Source organism: Alnus glutinosa, chromosome 11, assembly GCF_958979055.1.
Source record: "Alnus glutinosa chromosome 11, dhAlnGlut1.1, whole genome shotgun sequence".
Classification (NCBI taxonomy): Eukaryota; Viridiplantae; Streptophyta; class Magnoliopsida; order Fagales; family Betulaceae; genus Alnus; species Alnus glutinosa.
This window is the reverse complement of record NC_084896.1, coordinates 10,189,244-10,206,700: the sequence shown is the minus strand read 5'-3', so window position 1 is coordinate 10,206,700 and position 17,457 is coordinate 10,189,244. Positions and strand designations below refer to the sequence as shown.

General features: G+C 35.9%; 1 long non-coding RNA gene across 3 annotated transcripts; it reads left to right on the top strand.

The window, feature by feature from the left end:
* Positions 1-202: 202 nt before the first annotated feature.
* Positions 203-11,007, top strand: LOC133882494 (uncharacterized). Of its 3 annotated transcripts, XR_009902677.1 has the most exons (5): positions 203-842; positions 8,091-8,126; positions 8,986-9,952; positions 10,230-10,322; positions 10,444-11,007. It is a non-coding gene; the product is annotated as an uncharacterized LOC133882494 (long non-coding RNA). The 3 variants fall into 3 exon arrangements; XR_009902675.1 differs by having other exon boundaries at positions 10,230-11,007; XR_009902676.1 differs by lacking the exons at positions 10,230-10,322; positions 10,444-11,007 and having other exon boundaries at positions 8,986-10,087.
* The last annotated feature ends 6,450 nt before the right edge of the window (positions 11,008-17,457 follow it).

The window sequence follows — 17,457 nt, the reverse complement described above, 5'->3', positions numbered from 1 at the left end:
AATTAGTAAGTTTTTGATAAAAATCTTACAAAACTTAAGTATTAAGTTAACTTAAGATATTTTGTAGATTAAATCATATAATAATATAAAAACTTATCAAATAAGTTAACTTAATCAACAAGTTGTAGAAAAAAAAATCTAACAACTTGCTATGCAAGTTGTCTTCTTCTTTTATTCTTTCTTCTCTCCTTGTCCTTTCCTCTTAATTCTTTCTTCTTTTCTCCTTGTTTTTCCTCTTCTCTTGCTGAAACACAGAGAGACCGAGAGAGTGAGATTAGAGATGAGAAAGAGAGATCGGTTGAGGGAGAGAACCCGAGAGAGAGAGAGAGAGAGAGAGAGTGAAACAGGGATAGAGATATCGAGAGAGAGAGAATCTGAGATTGAGAGGGAGACAAAGAGATGAGACCGAGAGATCGGGAGAGAAGGAGAGACAGAGATCGAGAGAGAGATCGGAGGTCGATCCTCCATGGATTGACGCCGGCGACTTGAGTTCCGGCCGGTGCTACCGGTGGAACCCAGGAGCTTGAACCCGTGACCCGTGAGCCGAACCTGACGAATCCGGGAGAACCCATGCGACCCAATCTTCAGTGGTGAAGTCCAACGTGATTTTCGGCGTTTGGATGCTGTTTTCGGGTGGTTTTCGTCAATAGTGGACTGCCCAGCAACCTGTACGACCCGTGACCATGAGACCCGTGACCCAGACCGAACTGAGAGAGAGATCCGGTGGCTTCCAGTGGCAATTTCCGACGACTCAGGATGTTTTTCCGGCAAACAATGTAGAAAATCATTACCTTGCTGATTCTACCCCTTTTCTAGTGGATTCTCTATGAAAAATTATCAAGGTAAATAATTTCTATGATTTAATTTACAGTTGTTGATTTACTGTGTGTTTGATGATTTTCTGGGATTGTGATTATTGTTAATTTTGTTGGTTGGAATATTTGAGTGTTGGGTATATGGACTGAAATGGGTTTTTATGTGGTTTTGGGTGTTGTATTTCCCTGTTTGGCCATGTACTGGTTTGGGGGTTTTATAGTTGATCGGTTGTATGGGTAGTGTTGTTCCCTGTGTTTCAGTATGTTGGTAGGATGATTATGTGTTTATGAAATTGAGGATTTTGAGATTTTTGTTGATTGTGTATTTATTAGTTTGAGGTTTTGTGGCAGAATATGGGTGTTTTATGGGTTTTGACTTATTGTTTGTGATGTTTGGATTATGTAGTGGCTAAATGATATTTGTGTTTGGATTATGTTTTGATTCGACTTATTAGGTGCTAACATGATTTTGGATACTTCTCTTATTTAATTAAGTTGTGGATGGGGGCTGATTTGAGACTTAATTTTGAGTAGTTTGTGAATGATGGTATGTAGAAAACAGAATAGTTATTGAAAATTTTGGATACTTCAATTTTGTTAGAGATTTGTTGAATTTATATTGGTTAATTCAAAGTATAACTTCCTAGTATTGTTGATTTAGTTATGGATATTACTATTGAATTAGGATCTTGACGGCATGAATATTATTCTTAAAAATTGATGTTTTCGTAAATGATTTGGGTGATTTATTCTGGAAGATGATATTGGAAAATGACTTTGGTATGAGTTACTGATGAGTGCCAAAAAGTGTATATTTGGACCCCTTAATTTACATTAGTTAAACCTTTAGCTTTGTTATTTTCTAATGCTTTGGTTAGTTTTAGTGTTTTTATATTTTGTAGGACAATAAGAGAGAAATGATATAATTCAAGCAAAATACAAGGAAATTCAGATGCAGCAGACTACTAGATTTAGACTTATCATAACAGGACCAAAAGATATCCGTTTTGAGAGTTTCTTAGGTCTAAATTGAAGTTCAAGATGTCAGCTTTCCAACGCAACAAGTTTCAGCCAGTTTGGAGATGCGTGGAAAAAGATATGGCTGTTTTAATTTTAGTCGTTGGATCATCCCGAAAATCCGGAAGTTTGTCCATCTCTCTTATTTTATTTTATTTTGTTCTATTCCTTGTCTCCCCAAGCTGCACGTGAAGAACAAAGCTGGACAGCACATATCTCCATAATGGGCAGCAACTCTACACTTATTGACAACAAAGATTGAAGAAAATTCAACAAAGTGGAAAAGTCCAAAACCAATATTTCAACAAAGTGGAAAAATCCTTGAGTTATGCATGTTACTTTCATCATAACTTTTGACTCGAAAGTCTGATTGCGTTGATTTTAGTGGCGTTGGAAAGCTCATGAAAAATTCAACAAATAAGTCTGAAATAGGTTTTTTCTATTTCGGACTTTTACTATGCCCAAATTTCCCCGCAATAAAAGTGCGCAAATCTGTGCGAATTTGGAGTTTGTCTTTTCCTGCTTTGATTGGATTTTCTATAAGTAGAGAGAAAGGGAGAGAAGGAAGTGTGTGTGGAATGGGGCACAGCCCTCACGCACCAAGTCTCTCTTCTAGTTGTTCTTTCATTTTTTATTTGTAAGTGTTTAATTTTTATGCTTTTAATTTAATGTTTTAAGTTGTAGTTATTTTTATCCATGAGTAGCTAATTTCTCAACTAAGGTTGAGGATGAAACCTCACCTTTGAAGAGCAATTATATTTTTATGTGAGTGTATACCATCCGATTTAATTAGATTTAATATTTCCAATATTCTACTTCTTTTCAATTGTTGAGATGAATACTTGGGTATCTCTTGTGATTTCCGGATACAAGTGATGATTTGAGAATAGTCTCATTTAATTGATTGCTTAGATTTTTCGTTTATCAAAATATTGGATATTCATTGTGTTTCGTTCTACGGATACATTTGATGATTTGGTTAAAAACCGGATATCTTTTGTGATTTGTGCAAAAGAACGGATTCATTGAATGATTTAATTAATTTTTGAAGCATAGTAGAACATTCATAAGATTTTTACGGTGAGAACTTCGGATGTGTATTAACGAACATGAGAATGTGTTGCTGTGATTTGGTGGGTGTGGATTCTAAAACCTTAGTACATTTCTCTTTTCTTTTCCCTTTATTTTATTTTATTTTTCTATTACTCACCAAATTCGGAACTAGGTTAAAATAGAATTAGTTTAAATAGAAATTAATTTTTGCAACGCAATTCCCTGTGGATACGATCTCGCACTTGCACATACACTATATTGCAAACGATTCGTGCGCTTGCGAGTATTAAAATTTGCACATCAAGTTTTTGGCGTCGTTGCCGGGGACTTGTTTGTTTGTGGAAATTGATTTTTGTTTGAATTGATTTTATTTTTCTACTAGTTTAGATAGACTTTTGTTTTATTTTTCTTCTTCCAATTTTTGTTTCTTTTTATTTCTATTTGTTTTTGCTTTATAGCCTAAAAAAAAAAAAAAAAAAAAAAAAAAAAAAAAAAAAAAAAAAAAAAAAATTGGTTCATATCTTTGGTGGGATATTTTCTTGCTATAGGGTGTAAGTGAAGCATGGATTCTTACTTTGATAATTATTGTGATTTTTCTGCACAACATGTTTCACTTAGTGGTAGGACACCCGATCCAACCAACTACCCTTACAGTTTCAACCCACATGAACCATGTTCATATTGCTCTGATCCTTATCATAGTGCTAGTAATTGTCCCTCCTGGGGACAATTCTATAATTTTTCACATGAGCAAATGAACACAAACTCCTCCAGCCCGGGATTCGATTCAAATTCCAATTTTTACAACCCGGACTGGAGCAACCATTTTGATTTCTCATGGCAAGCTCAAGCCATGGGAAGTTATGCTCCCTAATTTCAGGAACTGCATCATCCTGAATATCTGCAGTTCGGAAACTCATCATATGATCCCCTTCCTCAAAAATCATTAGAAGATACACTGAAGGAATTCAAAGAGATGACTGGCCAATCCACCATTCAAGTTCTACAACCAGAGCTGTCATTGGAAGACACTCTCAAGGTCTTCATGCAGTTTTCAAGCCAAACCATTAATGAAATAAAGAATGCCACCTTGGAAACCACTCAGGCTATTAGTGACGTAAAGAATGTCACCATGGTTGATAACTCAGCCATTCAAGAAATCAAAGATGTCACTATGGCCAATACTTCAGCAATTCAAAGGTTGGAAGGACAACTTAATCATCTGATTACTGAGTATAACAGACTGGAGGAAGAAGAGTTTCAAGGTCAGTTGATGGCTGAAGGGCACGACATGATTGATGAGGATGATTCCAGCAATCTTCATCATGAGCATGTCCAAGCCAAATCAACAATTGAGAGTGAGGAAATGGTGGATGGAAATGAAGAAGAAAATGAGGAGCACCTGGAGCAAGCAGCGCCCCCGCCTAATCCAAATACATCCAAATACGGAATGAGTACTGAAGCTCATTCCATCATCACAATCCCTCTTGAGACATTTCATGAACTCCAAGCTTCAACTCTTAAATGTCTCAAGGAGCCATCTTATGCCAAAACTGTTAAGGATCCATGCACACAACCGCGCAAATCTAGGAACCATTATCCTAAGAAGATCCTTCGAAGCAAGCGAGTTGGCTACATAAGATGGCGAAACATTCCACCAAAGAGATATCAAGTTTTAAAGAAGAAAGGGTGGAAGGGATTGGTTGGACATCCACATGATCGAGGAAGGCGCTGTAAATTTTCTTTTCCCTTTTTATTTTTGTAAATTTAATTTCTTTCATTTTTCAATTAATTGCTTGCTATTTTATTTTCGTTTCTGACAGCAACTAACATTTTGATGTTTGTTTCTATGAGAAATGTTGCTGTTAGTTTTTGTTGACAGGTGTTTTGGTGTTTAAGTTTGGGGGACGCCTTGACCTTTCACACCTTGATGTTTCCGTATTTCTGGTAATGTATTTCTACACTACACATTGCGGACAATGTGTAATTCAAGTTTGGGGGTATGGAAAAACATTCTGTCCATTTGTTTGTTTGTTTAATTTTTCTGTTTGTTTAGTTATTTTTAGTTGTCTTTTTGTTCTTAAAATGTTTTAATTAAAAAAAAAAAAAAAAAAAAAAAAAAAATTATGTTGTCAAGTTTGAGTTAAGCCATAGCTGTGGTTTGCATTTCATCGGCTTGCTTAAAGTTTTGAACACATCATGTCTTTGGGAATCTGAATCTTTTGACTTATTTTTGGGCTAGTGAGACTTCACTTGTTTGAGTTGAATTATCACGAGCACATTAGCATGTAATCTGTGGGGTATGAATTTGTGCTTAATTGTGTATTTTGAGAATTGTTGGATGACTTATTGATAAATAACCTTGGGTTGCAAGATATTTAAATATATTTATAAAAAAAAAAAAAAAAAAAAAAAAAAAAAAAAAAGATCATTTTGAGTTTTTCACTGAGTAACCGGGCCTCTTGCCTCACTAAGCATTGAGTGTTCGCGTCAAAAGGTGAGAATTTCAAGTTGGTTAATTGTATGGCTAGTTTGGCTTCGTAGCCTTTTTGACTTGAGTAATTAAGCCCTTAGGGATGTTTCTACATCTAGTGCCCTAAGACCATCTGGTTTGGGAGCCACTGGCCCAACACTCGTTACATGGGTCAACTAGAAAGCTTAAGGGAGCCGAACATTGCACAGCTTAAAAAAAAAAAATAAAAAAAAAATTGATTGATAAGTAAAATAAAATAAAATAATTTGCATATCTTGCTTTGGTTGTTTCATTTGATAGGGATTCCAATGATTTTTGAGATACTTATCCTGAGATTAAAATGAAACCTCATAATTGCATGTTGATTTCACTCTACACTTTTGAGAAAATGTGATATCTTTATTGTCCATTAATGAGTGATTTGATGTTGGATCCACTGTTGATGTTTATGATGGGATTTGTCTTTTTAAGCATGCCAATGACGTATGAACCATGGTTTGGGTAAAAATTCTTTCTTGATGACAACACAATGTTTCAATGTTTGTGGGTATCATTTCTGGCAAACCCTCACGAGACTTCACTCGTCCACTAGGAAGTCCTAGGGGTTTAAAAGGCTTGTTGCATATGCTAAATGCAATCGTCTCTCCCACGAAAGCGGATTTATGTTTAATGCTTTGATTTTGTTTTTCATTTTGTTTTGCTAAGGGACTAGCAAAATGTAAGTTTGGGGGTATTTGATGAGTGCCAAAAAGTGTATATTTGGACCCCTTAATTTACATTAGTTAAACCTTTAGCTTTGTTATTTTCTAATGCTTTGGTTAGTTTTAGTGTTTTTATATTTTGTAGGACAATAAGAGAGAAATGATATAATTCAAGCAAAATACAAGGAAATTCGGATGCAGCAGACTACTAGATTTATACTTATCATAACAGGACCAAACGATATCCGTTTTGAGAGTTTCTTAGGTCTAAATTGAAGTTCAAGATGTCAGCTTTCCAACGCAACAAGTTTCAGCCAGTTTGGAGATGCGTGGAAAAAGATATGGCTGTTTTAATTTTAGTCGTTGGATCATCCCGAAAATCCGGAAGTTTGTCCATCTCTCTTATTTTATTTTATTTTGTTCTATTCCTTGTCTCCCCAAGCTGCACGTGAAGAACAAAGCTGGACAGCACATATCTCCATAATGGGCAGCAACTCTACACTTATTGACAACAAAGATTGAAGAAAATTCAACAAAGTGGAAAAGTCCAAAACCAATATTTCAACAAAGTGGAAAAATCCTTGAGTTATGCATGTTACTTTCATCATAACTTTTGACTCGAAAGTCTGATTGCGTTGATTTTAGTGGCGTTGGAAAGCTCATGAAAAATTCAACAAATAAGTCTGAAATAGGTTTTTTCTATTTCGGACTTTTACTATGCCCAAATTTCCCCGCAATAAAAGTGCGCAAATCTGTGCGAATTTGGAGTTTGTCTTTTCCTGCTTTGATTGGATTTTCTATAAGTAGAGAGAAAGGGAGAGAAGGAAGTGTGTGTGGAATGGGGCACAGCCCTCACGCACCAAGTCTCTCTTCTAGTTGTTCTTTCATTTTTTATTTGTAAGTGTTTAATTTTTATGCTTTTAATTTAATGTTTTAAGTTGTAGTTATTTTTATCCATGAGTAGCTAATTTCTCAACTAAGGTTGAGGATGAAACCTCACCTTTGAAGAGCAATTATATTTTTATGTGAGTGTATACCATCCGATTTAATTAGATTTAATATTTCCAATATTCTACTTCTTTTCAATTGTTGAGATGAATACTTGGGTATCTCTTGTGATTTCCGGATACAAGTGATGATTTGAGAATAGTCTCATTTAATTGATTGCTTAGATTTTTCGTTTATCAAAATATTGGATATTCATTGTGTTTCGTTCTACGGATACATTTGATGATTTGGTTAAAAACCGGATATCTTTTGTGATTTGTGCAAAAGAACGGATTCATTGAATGATTTAATTAATTTTTGAAGCATAGTAGAACATTCATAAGATTTTTACGGTGAGAACTTCGGATGTGTATTAACGAACATGAGAATGTGTTGCTGTGATTTGGTGGGTGTGGATTCTAAAACCTTAGTACATTTCTCTTTTCTTTTCCCTTTATTTTATTTTATTTTTCTATTACTCACCAAATTCGGAACTAGGTTAAAATAGAATTAGTTTAAATAGAAATTAATTTTTGCAACGCAATTCCCTGTGGATACGATCTCGCACTTGCACATACACTATATTGCAAACGATTCGTGCGCTTGCGAGTATTAAAATTTGCACATCAGTTACGAATTTGTCGATTTGAGAATCTATGCGATTAAGATTTTATGAATGTCTAGTTAGATCTTATGCTAAGGTACACATACATTTCTTGTTCTAGTACATGCTAGATTTTATTGGTATGAGTTTGGTTTAATATCAGGATGTTGGGGTCATGGACATTTAGGACTAAGGATTGGGTAATTCATGGGGGTTGCTATTATTTTTGGAAGATTTGCTGTGATTGGGCTGAGTGAGTCACGCTTGTTGGTGGTTTAGTCACTAAGTAATAATGTGGATTTATGGTTGTTAACAGGCCGTAGAATTTGGAGTCCCTAGTTACGTGTTTTGTAGTATATATATACAAAGTATACTTTAATTACGTTTTAGACTACAAATTTTAGAATATTCTTCTAAACTTCTTCTTTCAATTTATTTAGGTGAAAGCTCGACCTCGATGCTAATGGCCAGTCCAGGTAAGGGAACACAACTTTAAAACCCGGCGAAATTTTAAATAAAATCTTTTCAAGAGAAAAACGTCCAGAATTTTCAAAGGACTCTTTCACTTTAATATTACTTACTTTTTTTTCGTCAGTTATAATGATTCTTTTATGAAAAGTAATTGAACCTCCATATGATTATATGATAGCTCTCAAGAGTGAAATATTGAATATGTAACATGTGAACCACATGAATGAATGAGAAGACTATGATATGAATATTCGTACATGTGCACCATATGAATGAAGATGATGATGAAATTGTGATTCTCAAAATATGTATATATTACATGTGCACCATATGAATGAGGATGATGATGAGATTATGACTCTCAAGCACTATATGAACAAGATGATGACATTATGCTGAATGTATGTTTTATGTGTATCACACAAAGTTTTGTCCCACGGTACCATAATACTGTGATCCGGATCTTATGCTAATGATGATGGGTAGCAGGGCAACCACACCAAAAGTGTGAGGCTATCGGCCGGGAGGTCCTCACCTAGGGAGCTTCCTAACCCGGCAGCTCTCCCCTGTGATGACAGGATGAGCCTATGGGTCCTTCGGGATCGGTCATATAGACGAGCCCAACGTGTACCGCTCATGGTAAAAATGCGAAAGTGGGCCAGTGGTTGACAAAACTGACACTATGAATGATGATTGCATATGCATATTTCTTATTGATGCTGATATTTCTAAATGTGAACTCTGAAAATTCTAAGTTTCTAAACTGAACTTTTTATACTACCTTGTACTATGTTGTGTGTTAGTTTGTAATTGGCCACATTCTGTTGGGCAAAATCACTTATATGTAAAGATGCTTTTTAACAGGGATTCTGTTATTCAAAAGTGTTTTCAGAAGATTCTGCACAGTTTGCAAGACAGAAAAATCGGTTCCCTGTTAGCCGTCCGAAGGACGTGTCTTCCCGTCCGGACGCCCAGCTATCCAAAGCTCCAGCCGTCCGGACGACATGTCATACCGTCCAGACGCTCATCAAACTAAAGCATCATCCATCCGGACGACGTGGATTCCCGTCCGGACCTTCCTTTGTGTCGAGAAGCTTCGAACTGTTCCAGCTTGCATCCGTCCGGACATTTCAACAGCCCGTCCGGACGACTCTCAGTGTTCGACCAAGCTTCAGATTTTTTTTCCAAAATCAAATATGGGAAGATTGCTGTAACCGTCTGGACGCACTACTCCTTAAGGCAAGTTCGCAATTCAAACTCAAACGTCCAAACGCCAGTCTGCCATGGTCCGGACGCGCGTTCAACAGATATGGAAATTGCGTGTAGCAGATCACCCGTCCGAATGGCCATCCTTCTAGTCCAGACGCACGAAGTCTTTATAAGGAAATTACTTGCAGCGAATGTGCGACCGTCCGGACGATAGGGCAACACCATCCGGACGTGACTCTCAAACAGGAAAGATTTTCATCGAAAATCTCAAAATTTCGGTCGCACAATTGTCCGTCCTAAAGGCTTATGACCTCCGTTCGGACGGCGCCCAGCTTTATCAAGCCAGACACTCATTTGAGCCCTTAGCCTATAAATAGAGGCCCCTGTGCTTGAGAATTGAAAGAATTCAGTACTGAATTCCACTAGTGCTTAGAGAGTTATTTTGTGAGGTTATTGAGATGAGTTGTTCTCTCTGAAGTCATTGCTGTGTGTACTGTTGCTGCACTTAAACTAAAGTTTATCTTAGGATTTGGCCCTAAGATAAAGGATTCCATTGAAGACCCCTTCAGGTAGGAGACCTAGTTGGGAGGCGTTCGTGTTAGGCTAAACGTTAGAGTGTAAGGTACGACCACTGCATCAGGGGTATATGAGTGCTACTATTTTGTAACTAGTCTTGTCTTCTGAATAGTGGATATCCTGGGTTTGGTTGCCCCTGAGTGGTTTTTCTCATCTTGAGTTTCCACTTCGTTAACAAAAATCTTGTGTTGTTTATTTTCCGCATTATTTTGTTAACACATTGTGCACACACACACTTGCTTTATTTTAGAAGTCAATTTCATTTTTCATTGTGTTACTTACTGAGTTGTCAAACTCACCCCTTACCTCTACAACCTTTTCAGGATGCAATAATCAGAGTCACTTTTTGGTAATGGCATAAACCTCGCTAAGAGCAATAGATTGTTGGGGGACTGATGTAACCTTTGTAATTTATAGTATGTTTCTCTTTTGAAATTTATAGCATTGTAAAGAGCTACTCTTATGTTCATATAAACAAATTAGATGATTAAGATCTATATTTAAAAGTGGTGTGCTTTATGTAAATGTATTTTTTAGGCTCAAGTTCGCGTTCTCCTTATTTCCCAAAAAGGGGGCGTGACACTAGCACCCACTGACCCCGCCGCATCATCAAGCGTGACTAATGGGACCGCGTGATGGCTTCCTCATGATGCGTATTCCCAATCATTTGGGAATAAGCCTGAGTACTCAAGCAAGGTTAGAGGGGTTGGCAAGAATGTGAGGCCTGTCTCGGGGACCACACAAATGTACTATACCCCGACACAAGCAAGATCACAAATTTCTAGGCCCTCCACTGCATCGTCGCAAGAAGAAATAAATCGAGCAGTCAACCTCGCCCTATCACTTAAGGTGCGCGTTTCTGAGCTCCAATCTATTATAGAAGCTCAGCACAAGGCGGCAAAGGACCGGCACAATACTGAGATCGCAAGGCGCGAGCATGCGTGGGAAAGAGAGAAGGCTAAGTGGGAGTCTCATTGGAGCAGCTTGACGTCGATGATGACCCCGTCCACATCCGCGGCCGCAGCCTCTCAAGATACCCTCGCGCCTGTCACAGGTGATTCACCTCGCCAGCTTGTGGGATCGTCTGTGGGTAGCGCTCCCGGTATTATACATCATCAACATTTGTTTACATTCCACACGTTGTTTAATGCAATATTTCTTGACATGATTTTATCATGTTGTTTGCTAACTTTGTTTATTTTATCATTCGTACGTGTTGCGGTTCAAGCTAATACGGTTCAAGACCATGGAGCTGCCCATCCGGATTAGACAACAACGAACGATATAGATAGTCGTGACAAATCCGCACCTCTGAAATAGTTGTATTCATAATTTCATATTTTTTTAGAAAGTAACTTGTATTAACTTGAGGTTAATTGTTTTTTGTTATTGTAGCTTGTGTTTTGATTTTCAAAGGTTGTATTTGATTGCTTTTTGTTATTATAACTTGTGTTTTGATTTTCAAAGGTTGTGCTAGATGATGAACGATGAAAATATATCAACCACGGAATATAAATATGGGAGAGCAAATAATTAAAAATCATGTTAAGGTTTAAATATTAACAACTTAAACACTATATACATATATATATATACCATAACCATTTATATTATATATATAAAATTTTAATACTAACTATATATATATAAACCCTATATAGTATAAATGCATAAAATATATATTATGCTACTGATACATAGGGTATATTTGATTAAAATATATAGTTAACTAACAAGGTTTATGGTGCGTTTGGATTTTCGATTTTTGAAATTAGAATTCAATTCTTATTTGGTGTATGAATTTCAAGGTTCGACTTTGTAAGATAAAATTAGAAAAATTATAATAAAATATAATTTGTTTAGAAAAAGTTAAATAAAATGTGATTTGTTTTTGAAAAAATTGAATAAAATATGATTTGTTTTTTTAAAAAGCAAACACTGTAGCAAGTAGAAAACGTTTTCTACTTGCATCCAAACAGACCATTTGGGTTTACAAATTTTGAATTTTGACATGTGGAAACAATAGTTACATGTGAAATACCCACATTACTAAATTAACTATATAGTAACGTGGTAAATTTGTACGTTACTATATAGTAACGTGCAAATTTACACATCACAATTCTAGTAACATGTAAATATAGCACGTTACTATAATTGGGACGTGTAATGTTTCCACGTCACTACTTTAGTAACCTGCATCCTACACCACATTAGTATAATTTTGAATTTGTATATTTTTTTTTAAAAAAAAAATATTCGAAATATATGTTAGTAATGTGCAAAAGTTAGCATGTTACTAAATAGTTACGTGTTAAGTTTTATACGTTACTAAATAGTAACGTGAAAAAATTACACGTAACTATTTAGTAATGTGCTAACTTTTGCACGTTACTTAAGTATTTAGTAACGTGCAAATTGTTATAACGTTACTAAGTTTAGTGGCGAGCTTATTTCTGCACATTAGTAATTGCTGGTTTTTTTGTAGTGAATGTTTCAATTTTGTCAATTGCAGCCCATAAAGTTCAAGAAATTTTCAATGCACCCCCTTCCATCCAATTGTGCCGTCTGATGAAAAGAAAATGCACCCACGTGCGCGGCACACGACTGCTAGCCAAGGAACCGAACGAAAGTACCCTCAAAAAAATGAGTCGTTTATTTCTAAGACTAAAACCCATTTAACCGGTCGAAAATTCCCCTAGACTTCATTAAAAACGCAACACGAAAAAAAAAAAAAAAAAACACACACACACACACACACACACACACACACATCATTTGCAAAGTCAAAACCCGAAAATCATCCTGAGAGGAGAAGATTCGCCATTTCTGATTTAGGGTTTCTTTGTGGATTATATTCAACAACAAATTTGAGCAGAGATCGATTTAGGGTTTGGGGTTGCCGTGATTAAACCGAAGTGGCTGTCTAGAAACTTCCAAGGTATGTCAAAAAGACTCCTCTTTTAAAATTAGGGTTTTGTGCAAAAGTCTTCCCTGTCGTTTGTTGTTATTAAACCTTAAATTCCTTCCTTAGGTAACACAAAAGGCAAAACCAAATAAAATACAATATGCAAGGGTTTGGCAAGATTTAAGTTTAAGTTGAATTTGGAAATGTTAAGAATGGGACACATGTTCCATAATTTGGTACAAGGAACATGTATGTCTTCCAATTTCAACTAGCTAGTCTACTTAGAATTGGAACCGAACCCAAGCTAAACCCCAATTCAAATGTATTTTTTTTCCATGTGTTTTTATCTCAAGAACTGAAAATCTAATTCCAAGAACTTCTAAAAAACACATCCAAGCAACTTGTAACCTTATTTTCTTTTGTTCAAAAACATGTTATAGACCTTATATAACATATTCCATAATCAAAGAAATTTATTTCCTTGATTATGCATCAATAAGAAAACGTACAAGTTCTTAACATGTACCAGGAATTCAAAATTTCAGACTTAGTACACATTACAAAACATAATGAAATGTGTTGAGAAAAAATTCAAAACACCGTTCCAACTTTTCCAGTGTTAACGAACCTTTTTACATGTGAAATCAATTGTCATTTCAATTTTTAAACAATGACAATTCATGCTTAAAAATTCGAAATCAAATAGTTGCTGCTGGAATTTAGAAAATTCTAGATTCATTGACAAACGAAGAACGGGTCATATCTCTTTCGATTCTAATCGAAACTTAAATCCGTTCAAACCATTACGTCAATCACAATTTTCCCATGTAGAAAACAATCTCAAAACAATTTTAGGACTTGTTTAAAACATCCTCTAAAATTCGTAATTACAGCAGCTGCTGCTGCTGAAATTCAAAATGTTCCAAATCTGTCGACGAATAACGAATAGATCATATCTCTTTCGATTCTCATTGAAACTTGAATCCATTCAAACCATTGCATTGATCACAATTTTTACATGCAGTAAACAATCCCAAAACTATCTTAAGATTTGTTTAAAACATCATCAAAAATTCGTAATTATAGCAGCCCTTGATGTAAAATTATAGCAACACAATTTGGTACAACATAAGTGATGAAAAAAATACCAAACTTGCTCCTATTGAGTTGAAACATTCTAAAACAGATCCTTACATGTTAAAAAACATGTTTTAAGATCGAGAATGATCAATCAAAAATCGTCGGAGCAGTTGAATTAAAATTCAACACAAGCCAATAAACATAAAGAGAACAATCATATCTCTTTCAATTCTCATTGAAACTTGAATCTATTCAAACCATTGCATCAATCACAATTTTTACATGCAGTAAACAATCCCAAAACTATTTTAAGATTTGTTTAAAACATCGTCAAAAATTCGTAATTACAGCAGCCCTTACTATAAAATTATAGCAACACAATTTGGTACAACATAAGTGATGAAAAAATACCAAATTTGCTCCTATTGAGTTGAAACATTCCAAAACAGATCCTTACATGTTAAAAAGCATGTTTTAGGATCGATAATGATCAATCAAAAATCCTCGGAGTAATTGAATTAAAATTCAACACAAGCCTATAAACACAAAGAACATGTATAAAATTTAAACCAAGTTTTCTTGAAGATGGCTTTGATACCACTTGTTAGGGATCCTGGGCTAATCAAAGTATGCGTAGCGAAATACCGATCCAAAAAAATTCTTCAAGATAAACAAGGCTAGATTAATTAAACTAACATGTTCAGGGTACTTACAATCGAAATCGGCCTCTCCTAGGCTACTAGGGCCAGTTGACTTTGGTTGATTTGCTCCTTGCATGTTGAATGGTGAAAAACGTGTTCTTCGTGTTCTTAACTCAACCTCCAGATCTTCTCTCTGATGACTAAATATGACCGTGTGTATGGACTCACAACTTGAAGCAGTCAATTGGTAAATAACATGTCACTATGGCCCTCTATTTATAGACTTGGATTTTAATTTATGATAGGGTTAGGAAATAAACCAAAGTTGTAGCAGAGATATGATAGGAGTTATAGGAGGAATTGAATTCCACCTGCTACTATCTAGAGAGCACAAATAGAATATGAATTATAAGAGGAATGAAATTCCTCCTCCTTAGTAGGGTGCACAGCCAAGTGGGAGTGAAACACTCCCATTGGTCATGCACCACACACCCATCCCATGCATCTAGAATTAGGATTTTAATCCTAGCTCAATTGCTACTAATTTTTCAGCATGAGCTTGGGCTTTATCCCTTAGGCCTAATAATTTTTAATCTCTTCTTAAGCCTTTTGGAATTAATTCAACGAGCCCATAACTCTTTAACTGCTTAAGCCCATAGAAAATTAATTTCTAAACCTAATCATTTTTAAGTAATGAGCCACTTATGAATCATATTCCGTTGGCTTATGTTTTATCAAATAAAACAACTCAAAATAAATAATACATAACCGAGGCTCATAGCATATGGTCAATTTACATCAGCTCAAAGAGTGACCTAAAGGAAAAAATACAATTAGCTTTAAATAGGTCGGTCTGTGACAATATGACACGACCCTATTTAATCACAATTGATTCCACTAAACAAATGTGATTTCACTCTAATATGTATTTTCAAATTAATGAATCAATCTCGGACATACTTATTTATTACATATTACCTCTCTGTGGAATCATTCCATAGTCGAACCAAAGTCAATACACCGTTACTTAGTTCACTACCTTTTTTCCTTGATACTCCTGATTTAATTACATGATATATCATTTTTGTACCTTGTGAGTTTTTCATCTCAGCTCGCACAAAAAAAAACAAAGTTTCAGTAATTACCACTGAAACACTCAGGCCCGAGCATTAGGATAATCAATTCCATTAAATCTACATCAAGGAGAATATTCCTTATCGCTTTGTTCCATGACAGAGGATTTGGATTCCTACTTAGAGAAGAATTTGAATTACTTATTGAAGAAGGTGTTCCCACAATGCTACATGCTATCACCCAACACACAGAAGTGTTGACCAGTGATTTGATCTTATTCTTATACATCAAAGTGACCTATACTTTACATCTGAGTTAGCAATCTTTTCAGGATTTAGCGTAACTGTTATAAGTCATCATGCATGTACATCATTCTTACTCATAGTTTTGAAAGAATGATGACTCACGTAGTCCGTTCGGTGCATGGCAGTACCTTGCTCTTATACCAACATATCAACCCGAAGCCCTTCCTGCTTTTCCTAATCAAGATATATCGTTAAGGTTGACATATTATAGTCTAGATGGATTTCCCAATTTCATTTATGACTATAAACAATCTTTTATAAATTACAAGGACCTATGACTAGGATCTTCTGTGTGATAATCTCATTACTCACACCTTAGTCAAATACAATGTAACTTAGGGACCTTACATATATATCATATGAAATATTCAAACATATATATATATATATAGTGTGTGTGTGTGTGTGTGTGTGTGTGTGTGTGTGTGTGTGTGTGTGTGTGTGTGTGTCCAATGTTCAATATTATACAATTTATAGAAAAGCAACATTAATGCAATTGAAATTTTGGATACCAATCCCAACAACCATCCCCTACATTAGGAGAGCACCTCCCACCCACATCTGTCGAGCTATTTGACCCAGCAAGATCCAGTGAAATGGGCCTACGATGCATCCGTCTAGATAGGACGGATCCATCATCCAACACCCCAAGAACAGATCCTGGAAAGATGACATCTCTGGGTGACGCTCCAACCCTACGTCGACGGGCTTCCTGTTCATCTGAAGATAATACACTAAGGCCTCGATACCCTAGCGAATCCTCCATATGCTCCCCCTCAACAGCTAATCGCAATGGGTCTATAGCTTCGTAAAGGTCCCTAAGCTAGCTGCCCAAGAAATCACACACATCACCTAGTATAGGGCTCAGGTAGGAAGCACAACAGACTTTTGGGTAGCAGGTGGCAACACATTGCTCCATAAGGGCCACACGCGGTCCTCTCCCTCGAAAAACTCCCAACTTGCACGACAAAGAAGAAGGACTCCCACCACACCTTAATCTTCGATACCCTGTTGGGTATCTCAACCACCACACGCCTCAGTCAAGAGTGAAATTTCCAAACACAGTCATGATACGTTATCGGAATTGGTTGGTAACAGTACAAAAACTCCTACACCGTCAACTACGGCCGCCCCTCATCCTTGAATAATTTCGGCCACAACACACACTGTTGTGAGTTTTAAAAGTACTTGCAAGTGCATGAATTGTTTGCAATAAGGGTTTTGCAAGTGCGAGGTCGATCCCACAGAAAAATGGTCAAAAATCAGGGTTTTGTTTAACTAATCTCATTTTAACCTAGTTCCAAATGTTGAGATTCAAACATGTAACATAATAACTAAGTTAACATTGATGATAAACTAAATATAAAAAGAACTAAGGCTCAAGAATCCACCAAACCAAATCCAACAACACATACTCTTGTTTTCTATTTAAAACACCCAAAGAACACTTAAGCTTTGTATTGTCATTCAAGTACTTAAGCACATGTGTTAGAACCATTTAATGAGTCCAACTTAAATCACAAAGAGTACCCATTTGAAATCA